The sequence below is a fragment of the Megascapheus bottae genome, chromosome 4 (genome assembly GCF_031878675.1).
Source record: "Megascapheus bottae isolate mThoBot1 chromosome 4, mThoBot2.hap1, whole genome shotgun sequence".
Taxonomy (NCBI): domain Eukaryota; kingdom Metazoa; phylum Chordata; class Mammalia; order Rodentia; family Geomyidae; genus Megascapheus; species Megascapheus bottae.
Genome location: NC_143512.1, coordinates 21,703,637 through 21,715,424, shown reverse-complemented (window position 1 = coordinate 21,715,424; position 11,788 = coordinate 21,703,637). Strand labels below are relative to the sequence as shown.

General features: G+C 33.2%; 1 pseudogene; it reads left to right on the top strand.

Moving 5' to 3' along the window:
- Window positions 1–319: 319 nt before the first annotated feature.
- On the top strand, window positions 320–1,558 carry LOC150064141 (5-azacytidine-induced protein 2 pseudogene; annotated as a pseudogene).
- The last annotated feature ends 10,230 nt before the right edge of the window (window positions 1,559–11,788 follow it).

Here is an 11,788-nt window from a genome sequence, read left to right as displayed (position 1 = left end):
GGTCGGTCTGGACCTCGCTTGCGTAAGCTGGGTAGCGGGCCCTCTCCTGTGGCAGTGGAGCTCCTCTGGATTGGCGCACCCGTCCTTCGGTTAACCTCTGGCAGCAGGACCATGCCCCGATTGTCTCCTCCACCGAAATAGGAATCCCTCCCTGGCGCCCCTGGAGTGGCCACCTTCGCAGAGAAAGCCGCCGGGTCTTCCAGTAAACCAGAAGCCCGTGGTGACCTCTGGCAACCTGATTTGTTTTCAGTTCTTTTCTAAATACTGGGGACTCGGTGGCCTTGGGGGCGGCTCCGCTGGAGCCTGGGCTCAGACTGCCATGGAAACACTAGAAGATGATATATGCATTCTTAATCATGAAAAGGCTCATAGGAGAGACACGGTGACTCCAGTGTCAATATATTCAGGAGATGAATTTGTTGCATCACATTTTCCCTAGTTACTGCATATGAAGACATCAAAAAGCGACTTAAGGATTCAGAGAAAGAAAACTCTTTTTTAAAGAAAAGAATAAGGCTTTTAGAAGAAAAGCTTGTAGGAGCTAGATAGGATGAAGAGACTAGTTCTGTGGGACGAGAACAAGTAAACAAGGCCTATCATGCATATCGAGAAGTTTGCATTGATAGAGATAACTTGAAGATAAAACTGGATAAAATGAATAAAAACAACTCTGAATCTTTGAAAATTTTGAATGAACAACTTCAATCTAAAGAAGTAGAACTCCTCTAACTAAGAACAGAGGTAGAAACACAGCAGGTGATGAGGAATTTAAATCCACCTTCAGCAAACTGGGAGGTAGAAAAATTGAGCTGTGATCTGAAGATACATAGTTTGGAACAAGAGCTGGAACGGATGAGGAGAGAATGTAACAATCTCAAACTAGAGCTACAGAAAGCCAAACAAACGGATTCATCTCAGGAAGACATCAGAAGAACAGAGACTTCCAAAGACTAAGCATTTCCAGTGATAATATGCAACATACATAATGGGAATTGAAGAAATAAATGTCTAATTTACATCTGGTGACTCAAGTACAAGCTGAGATACTAAGAAAATTGAAAACCCCAACCTGAATCAAGGAAACCTGTGCTCCAGTAGGATGTGCTGAAGACCTCACGAATTTCACGGCAACATACAGAAGACATCCTCCTTTCTCACCAAATGGCAGATCTATTGGTCATATTGTATCATCCCCTTTACCAGGAGATACAAAAGTCAGAGAAAGCAGTTCTCCAATCATGGACAGATAATGAGAGATGCATTCCTAGTGATGGTACAGAATTTCAGGAGCACAACTCTTATGGCAGAAATTCTCTAGAAGACAATTCTTGGGTTTTCCCAAGCCCACCTAAATCAAGTGAGACAACATTTGGGGACATTAAAAATAAAACTTTACCTTTACCTAACCTTCCACCATTGCATTACCTGGATCAACATAACCAAAACTGCCTTTATAAGAATTAATTCTGAAGAGATTCATAATTTGATTACAAAACCACTTTCAGGGATTCTTTCAAGAGATTATTTAACAAAATTGGTTTTGACTAAAAAGTTGCAGAGTTCTTCAATATGTACATTTGGGCATACTGTATGATAATATGTAACTGATTTTCCTGTATGATAAAGCAATCTCTAGCTCCATATTCAAGCAATCAAAGTATAATAATATATAAACTAATAAACCTAAGGTTTCAAAAAGACTTCTTCCTTTAATAACAATTTACAATTTTGCTTCTTAAATAAAAATGAAAAAACAAATTTCTAGACAGTTTTATGAAATGAAATGCTAAAAACCAAAATAAAATGAAGCCTTTTCAGTAATAAGAAAAACTGCATGCTTGATGAGATAGTATAAAGAAGCAGAAGGTACTGTGAATAGGTTCTATTTCTGTTGTTTATAATACATAAAGAGTATAGTGGATAAAATATATAGGTTATTCTATCTCCACTATTTCAAATCACTTTTAGTAACAAAGCAGATAAAAATTTTAGTATTAGAATTTGAACTCTAAGACTTGAAATAACCATTGAAGTCAACTTTGTTGCAGTTCGTTCAATCTTAAATTAAAAAGATGAAATACTGTGACGTGGTTAAACTAATATGTAACCCAGCACTCAATTAGAGTATATCACAAGTTTCAGTATAGTCTGTCCTTTCAGTGGTCCATAATGAATAAATCTAACTGAATAAATAATTTGCTATAAAGAGAATACAGCTGCTTATTATGAACAACAGATAATAGGTTACTTTGTTTGGATGTTATATTTGAGAAAGCTATTTTTAATAATTAAAGTTCCTTTGTAAAACTAATATATATATGGAAAAAAAGAGTCTCAGGTCCTTTCATACCTGGACTGGCTTTGAAGCTTGATACTGAGGTCTCAGCCTCTTGAATAGCTAGGATTACAACTACCACGTCTGTCTCTGTGTACAGTTTTAAAATGTGTTTTTGCTGTTATTTTGCTGTTCACTACACAACCAGTTTTTATGTGACATGCAACTGTACCTTCATTTAACAGCTTTTAAAAAGTAAATTCTATTATTCTGTCATTATGGAATATTATTTATAAAGCTAGAATAATGTAGAGGTTTGGAGATGATATAAAAATAAATTTAAAAGCTGATTTGGAGGAATTATAATTAGTAGCAATAATGTATATGGGTATATATTCTTTGAAATTGTTTAAAGATTATTTTATTACATTTTTAATATTAAAACATTGTTATTAAACACAGATGGATTATGAATATAAGCATAACTAGTCAGTAGGCTGAGATCTGAGAATCATAGCTCAAACCCATTCCAGACAGGAAAATCCATGAAAATCTTATCTCCCATTAATCACCAGAGAATGAGAAGTGGCTCTATGGCTCAACGTCATGGAGTACTAGCACTAGGTCAGGGACAATGTCCAGGTCCCAAGTTAAAGGATTACAACAAAATATTATTATATTATTTGTACTAGACTAAATATGGTATAGAAATAATTATATGAAAAGTTACTGAGTAGAAGCATTAGCAGTTGGTAAGTATTAAATATCTTTCAAGTTAGCTATGATTGATGTGGTGAGAATCTATTAATATTGTCTTTGTAACACTTCAAATAACAAGTGAGTTAAGCATGGTTGAGAAAGATAGGGAGGATAGAATGATGAGAGCAAAACATGAATTAAGATGAATTTTACTCACAAGCTGGATTGCTGAATTAAAATTTCCTTGTACAACTACTTGAAGATACTTTTAAACAAAGAAAAATCTTAAGAGATATCAATAATGTGAAAATATATTTTGATATTGGCTATCACAAATGTTATTTGGTATTATACAGGTTGATTTTAAGTGAAGAGATTTGCCAGCTGTTTCTCAATTGTGCTCACTTGTGTTCCTATCTAAACAGTTTGAAATTAAGTAAGGTGTTTTTAAGCTACTATGCCACTGAAGGGTAGGAATAATATTGAACAATATTTAGGTCAATGAAACATTTAGTAGATTCTCCAATGGATGAAAAACCAGCACTGTATTTTAACCACACGGCTTAAAAAAAAAAGAAAAAGGAAGCCGTTTCATCATTCCTTATGACACTGATTTGAGAATACATTTCTATTTCTTTCATAACTAGAAAGTAATACCAATACTAAAAAAAAAAGAAAAAGGAAGCCGTTTCATCATTCCTTATGACACTGATTTGAGAATACATTTCTATTTCTTTCATAACTAGAAAGTAATACCAATACTACATTAATTTGTTTCCTAGAACTGTAATATTTTCCAATCCCTATTTTTAGTATTGTCTCTCTTTTAAGGATATTTGATCACTATCATTTTCACCAGTAGCCTAGACATCGGTGACAATGAAAAGACATTGCAGCATCTGACTTTTAGACATGTGAACAGAAGGAACAGACGCAACAATATGCTTGAATATAAACACACACTCCAGGCTGTAGTAGGTCTTGAATGAATTCTGACAAGGGAAGCCTATTTATAAGATGTCAGAAATAGAGTATGCTTCTTTTATATTTAAAGGAGAAATTACTAAATACAGGTTGCTTTCTAAGGATAAAATAAGGTTATAATAGACAATGTTACAAACATGGACAGAAGCTATAAAAATTTACTGTCCTTGGGATTTCAAAGTCAGAAAACTTTCAGGAAAAGTAAAAAAAAGTTTTACCTACAGTATCATTCTTTTTCTTGAATAAAAATAAACATTCTTTTTTACATCTTGGCTAGGAAAAAAGGTGTAATAAAACTCAATGTCCGATTCTTTTGTGATACTGTTAAAATTCCCAAAAGCAAGCCCAATTAAGTTTTGAGAAAAAAATTCAAGGTTCCAGCATTTTAGGTATATTGATGTTGCTATTTTTATGTAGAAAAAGATGGCTTTTTTCTGATAATGGAAGTTCAGAGGAAGATTAGCATTCACGCAACATTAGCAGCTAGTGAAGGCTATGTAAACTAACAACTGCACTAATGGAATGTCAGTGGTTCACACTTGTTAATCCCAGCTACTCAGAAAGCTGAGAACTGAGGATCACAGCTCAAAGTTAGCCCAAGCACTAAAATCCATGAGAATCTAATCTCCAATTTACCAGCAGAAAACCAGAATTGGTGTGGTAGCTGAAGTGGTAGAGCAATAGCAATAGCCTAGAGCTGAAGAGCTCAAGGACAGTACCTAGATCCAGAATTCAAGTCCCATGACCTAAAAAGAAAAAAGAAAAAAAGAAAAACATTTTGCCTATGTTGATCAAAGTGATTAGTGAAGCTAAATAAACCATAATTAAATGATAATTTATTCTAATCTTATCAGATTATGACAAAATGTGAATGTTTAAAGAAAATTAAGGCTAATGTTTCAACTTTAAAATTAATGAATGCAAAATTTCTGAACATATATACTACAAAGTAAGAAAGATCACAAGAAATCCAATGTATGTAAAAAAAGGCAAACAAACTTGTAATACTCTCTATCTCTAATTTTATTAATTTCTGTCTTTTATCTCTTTTGTTAATCAAATTGACTGTGGCTTTATCTTATTTTTTTAAAACAACCTTTTGTTTCATTGGTTGTTTGTACAGTTTGTTTTTCTCCATTTCAACATTTGCTTCCTGAATTTTTACTCTTACACTCTATTAGTTTTGTATGATTTTTTCCTGTTTTCATAGAAATTCTAGTTTTTAAACATTAAGTTCATAATGTTAGCACTTTCTTTTTAAAATTTTTGATATAAGCACTCATGACTATGAAATTTTCTATTCAACAGTCTTTGCTTGTGTCTCCTTAGTTTTGGTAGGTGTTGTTTTTATTGTCATTATTAAGGATTTTTAAAATTCCTCTCGTTTTTATAGTGGCTCATACATTGTATAACAATGTGCTTTAGTCTCCATATGTTTGAATCCTTTCTGTAATATAGTTTGTTATGCAGTTCTAGTTTAATTTTATTTTGATCTGATAGAACAGAAGGAGTTATTTCAATTTCTTGTACTTTTTCAGACTTCATGTATGGACCAGAGTAGAATCTATATTGGAGCAGTTCCATGGGCTGATGAAAAGCCCATGGGTGATTTACCCTGTAGACGTGTGTTTAATTCTATTTGGTCTATAATGACCTTTATTTCTAACATTTCTTTGTGGAGATTTTTATTTGAATGACTTAGCAAGTGATGAAAGTAGGACATTGAAGGATGTCAGTACTATCTTATAGGGGTGAAATATTGCATGTAAGTATGAAAACGTTCATTTAATGAGTCTAGGTGCACTGCTAATTCATATATGTCAACAAGTGCCATTTCCACTTCATGGATCATTCAATTTATTAATATGAAATGACCATCTTTCTATCTTCTGATTTCTTTCTTTCTTTTTTTTTTGTCAGGATGATGGCTCCATCACACCACTGATATTTGGAATTCCTTTCACCATCATTTCATCCCAAGCTTCAGTTTGTCTTTGCTAGTGTGATATATTTCTTGTCTACAACAAGAAAGATTGTATCTTGTTTGTTTTGTTCATTTGTTATTCAATTTGTTTTTTTTACTTCTTTTGATTGGTGAGATGAGCTCATTTACATTAAAATTTTGAAGTACGACTTTTTAAGCATATGAACAGGAAAATATTACAAATAGAACACACTCAGAAACAAACATGTGGGAATATTTGATTACAGGCTAGTCCTTGCAAACTGGTAAACTCATGATATAAGTAGCCACTTCAGTGAAAAATGAAAAAAAAAAAAGCCCTCAATGATAATGGGCAAAAATAAAGAACTCATAATTCATTAACAACATGTGTAGACAATTTTTTCTTTTATTGTTAATTGATAGAGATATAGATATAAATAGTTATATTCACCAGATAAAAGGTGCATTACCTCACACACATTGATACTCCTTGTCATGTTTTTGGTCCGATTCCCTCCCCCACTCCCTCCCCTCATCTTGTTTTCCCTCCTTTCCTTTCCCATTTCAAATAAACATATATACAAGATACCAGATTACAAAGTAAGATACTGTAACAACATGAGAATAATCAAGGGGCAACAAAAGAGATGAGAAATAACATAGTAAATTAAGAACAACAATCACTCATTATATGGATCTTGTTTCCATATCATTTCATTTAGCCTCATCCTATATAGCTTTATGTATGTAGGTTTTGAACTATTGTAATCTCCAAGTTTTGTGCTAATTATTGCAAATCAGGGAAACCATTGAGCCCATGTTCCTTTCGGTCTGGCTTACTTCACTTAACATGATTTTTTTCCCAAGTCTTCCCATTTCCTTACAAATGGGGCAATGTCATCAATTTTGATGGTAGTATAGAATTCTATTCTGTATAAATACCACATCTTGTTGATCCAATCATCAACTGAGGGACATCTATGTTGGTTCCATATCTTTGCTATGGTAAATAGTGCTGCAATGAACATTGTTGTGCTAGTGGATTTAGTATATCCTTGTTTCTAGACCATTGGGTAAATGCCAAGTAGTGGAATTGCTATGTCATAGGGGAACTCTATGTTTAGTCTTTTGAGGAACTTCCATACTGCTTTCCATAGTGGTTGAACATACTGCTTTCCATAGTGGTTGATTTTATGACTTGTCTGTCTTTTAAACTCTTCAATCTCCTATCTGTGTACATTCATTAGAAGTTTGTGTCTAATTTTACACATAATAATCATAAAGCACAGAACAAATATATTTCAGTTTAATATGTTACTAGGCTAGTGTCTGCTTACTATGCCTTTCTGTGAGATTGATAAAACAGTTTTTTCTGCCCAAACAAAAACATGAATATCTACAAGATACCTATGCTGTTTTGGAAATATAGATACGTACATAGAACTATTTTTAGTTATTATTTATTTTACCTTTTCCTTACAGAGCTAACAATTAAGTAGAGAAAACAATGTAATGCAATGTCCTATTTTGGGGGGGATTGAGGGAGGTTGTTCATGGGGCTTGAACCTTGGCCTGGGCACTGTCCCTAAGCTTTTCAGATTAAGGCTACCACCCTACTCCTAGGCCTGGTTGCTGTCCCCAAGCTCTTCAGGGAAAGGCTACCTACCACCCTACCCTTGAGCCACAGCCTCATTTCCCATTTTCTAGTGATTAATTGGAGATAAGAGTCTCTTGGCTTTGTATTGTCCAGGCTGGCTTTGAATGTTGATCCTCAAATCACAGCCTCCTGAGTAGCTTACAGGCGTAAGCCACCACACATGGCTCCTAAAATCTTTAATGGCTATGAATTATAAAGTAAATTTCTTCCAAATTATTAACATAAAGAAAAAGTAAATTAAAATGCATGTGCTTCATTTTCTGGAATGTATTGGTATATTAGGGTATAATTTAATTGATTTTAATAGAAAGTTTCTATTACTTCCCCAGTGGTCGGGAGGCAAGTTATATTTTTTGCATTCTGAGATGAATCGTAAAGCAAAACAAAAGAAGAGGGATTGTTGAAAGCCTCTAATATTTTTTGCTGCTGAATGTTGGGTGAGGTAATGTCACATGCCTATAAACAATCACAATCACAATGTTTACAAACAAATGAATAAAAGACAATGCTGCCATTGAAATAACTTCCTTTATTTGTTTTGAGAAGCTAATAGCTTTGTTTACTCTACAAGATAACAGGATGGATAATTTCAGACAGGAAAGAACCTTACAAAGTATATTATAATCTTTAGCATATGGTTTTAAAAGATGGAGGTGAGGAACTTGACTTTCCCACTTTAAATAGGAAGACTAAAAGTGAGAGAAAAGACATGACAAGCCAATGCATGCACTTTAGAAACAAGAATTTAAATCCATTATTCCATGCTGGTTTTAGTCACAGGTATGTTCAGCAGAATAGAAATCAGGGTTAATGAGAGGGTTATATTGCTTGACAAATGGAGAGACTGCAGGTGTTAAAGTTTATTATAGAATGTGGCAATGTTCTACATAAAAGTGTCCTCTACTTTACCTACAAGACTTGATTCATAATCACCTAGGTTTGACATTTGATTGTTCCTGTTCTCCTGCCATGTGATGTTTGGTGTGATAACAGACTGCCATTTTAGGATTTTAGGAGTTTTAATTTTCTATTTTATAAATGCAAAGGTTAGTTGCATCACAATTATTACCACATTTAAAATCGGGGTACAAGGGAAATTAATTGTATTTTTTGTATCCCTGACATTGAGAATCCATCCTTTCTTTTTCGTAATGTTTTGTTAGCTAATTAACTGATTATTGGAATTAAGATACTGGGATAGTCAGGGAAAGTCCTGAGGAAGTTTTGTAAGAGAAAGAAAAATCCCTACTAGATACTCAATTGTTTTATGGCACATAAACACTTGAGTGGATGGTAAATATAAGCAATCAACTGCTATAAATGATTGGCAAGCACAGCTTAGGACTTCACAGCATCAGTATTACCCTAGATATGATTGGCTTCTCCATTTTCCTTAAAATCAATTTTAAATAACCCAAATTTCCAGAATCTTGTGTGAGGAAACATTTTTTCAAAAAAAAAAAAAAGAGGAAAGTAAGAAAGAAACCCATAGGTAGCAGCAACTCTAAAAAATAGTTTAATATTGAGAAAAATAAAAAAATAATAATTAAACTAAAGCAATTCTGACTGTACATGTATGACATTATATCCTTGGATATTTGAATATTAATTTAATATACAAAGAAAATGTCCAGGACAGGATTTATTGGGCATATTTGTAAATAGACATTATTAGAAGTGTGAGATAAGCTATAGATATCCACTAGAAAAATGTATTCTATAAGTGGCATGCTGTCAGAGAGATGACACCAAGGTACTTTAGATATGAACTTTTAGCTTTTAATAAAATTGCTCAAGGTTACTATATGGAATTGTATGCTAAGTAATAATGATTTGGCTAACAATACACAGAATATACAATAATGATCACATAGCTACATAATGCAGCTTAAAGATATTTACCACTGGCCATGTCTTTGCCTTCTCATTATCATAGTCAGTGTTAAATTCATATGTTTGTGGTGATGCTGAAGTAAAGAGAACTACTGGTTTCCAATGTTATAAGTGTAGATCTCATGCAGGAATGTATAGTTGATAATAATTATACTGATCGAAATATCTATTACACTATTTTTAGGTGATTTTTTTTAGTGACCTCTTTCTACTAACAAAAAATGTTAACTCCAAAACTGTATATCACATTATCTTGGTAGCAGGCCTATACATCCTGCAGATAACCTGTTTGTTGGTTGCATTAAGGAACCAGTTCAAGTGATTCACCAGTTATTATTAGTGTTTATGTAAGTCAAATCTAGGCTGTTCAGAGAAAGAGGGAATCAGCTAATAACACACTTCTGAGAACGTGTCACTTTCGTTAAATAAAGCCTAATTCTGCATGTATGTGTGGGTATGTGCACCTATGATCCACATGTGGGTGATCAAAATTTATATTAGAGATTCTGTTGTCATTTTTTCCTTCTCTCAGCCCTCAATTCTTTTCTTATCTGTCTCAAAATTTGTCAGGGAGTGGAGCGGAAAATATAAACTAAGAAGCAAAAGATGTAAATTTACTGCTCTATTACAATTAGTGTGACAATGGTGTATAAGTCTAGACATAAGTAAGAACAAGAACAGTGCATACCAAATCCCTTTATCCCCTCAGCAGGAAGATAATTGCCAACCTAGAACATTTACAGAATTTCATAGTGAAAACACTTACCTATTACTAGAGGAAAGAATCTAAGGAAAATGATGAAAACACTTTGTTTTGAGTTTCTTTTTTGTGCTCTCTCTTTATGAGTAAAATAATTATAGCAAAGCAGTGTGCATTTTGTTGTTCTTGCATTCAGTTCAATTTAGAAGTTTAAATATTTGGAAATCAGTGATGCAAGAGGAAAAATCCATGTCTTATGATTAATGTCAAGTAATTTTGCTAGTACAAACTATACATATGTATACACACATATATTCTAGTTAGAAAAAAATATTATATTTATTACTCAAATGGGTTATAGGAAAGGTATAACATGATTTCCTAAACATAAGGGATAATCTATGATACTGGAAATACATTGATTTTCCCATAAAAATATTATTCTGTAAACGATTATAAAAAAGTATACCTTTTAAGTACTACTCTTAGTACTTCACTTAGTTTTAGTGTTCAGAATAAATACAAATGTAAATGCCTAAATATATAACTTTCTAGAGAATTATGTTTCCGATTAAAAATAGCGTTTCCCTTTCAAATTTCTTTTAAACTACTTAGAAAAATACTGAAATACTCTGACAGTTTCCAATTAAAATTACTTAAACGTATTATTTGTATAATTTTAATGTTCTCCTACAGGATTGGAAAGCAATAGAAAATTAATGTTTATAGAATTGTCAGGTAAAACAAGATTTGCGTGGAGCATACATTTAATTGAATATCATTCAAAACTAGTACAATCATTAATAACACAAGTTGCTGTGGCTGCAGTAGGCTGTCTCCCAGAAAATGCTAGAAATGCTCCTCTTTTTATTTTGGAGTCTTTTGTGATACTTTTCTCCTTATATTGAGAAAATATATCCTTAAAGGCATGCAGATGATAAATAATGAAAGATTATGTGTTTAAATGTATATATGCTTTTTAGGTCTTCAAACATGATATTAAGTCCTAAATGTTCATGGAGAATATTGTTCAAACTGAATTTTGGGATTTACAGACTATTCATGCTGTGTAGAAACACTTTGAACTCATTCGGTCTACAACTATCTTAGATCACATGTTTGATGTTAGTGTTGGTCAACAGTGGTTTACCAATCCAGACATCAGCAGACATGCTAAAGGAACAATAAGAAAAGACATCACAGCTCTCATGCCTCTTTAAGTACTCATTGTTGTCAGACTTATTCTATTTGTGGGGAGGAACACAGTCTGAAAAAGTGTTAATGTATTTATATCATCTGTCCAATCGGAGTTATTACCTCAACAGGCAATTATTATCCTTGTTTCAGCAACTCTTTAACCTTTAGTCATCCAATCCATGAAGAATTAGAAGAAAGGAATTAGGTCATAGGGGAGCTCTATGTTTAATCTCTTGAGGAACTGCCATACTGCTTTCCATAGTGGTTGAACGAGTTTGCACTCCCACCATAGTGTAATAGTGAACACTCCTAGCACCCAGTTCAATATTAATGTTAATATCTCTTATCACTGTAGGATCCCATGAAAGGGATTCATGACTATACATGACTATACAGCTACACGGTATAGTTCCCTGTGCATCATGCATATTGGAAAAA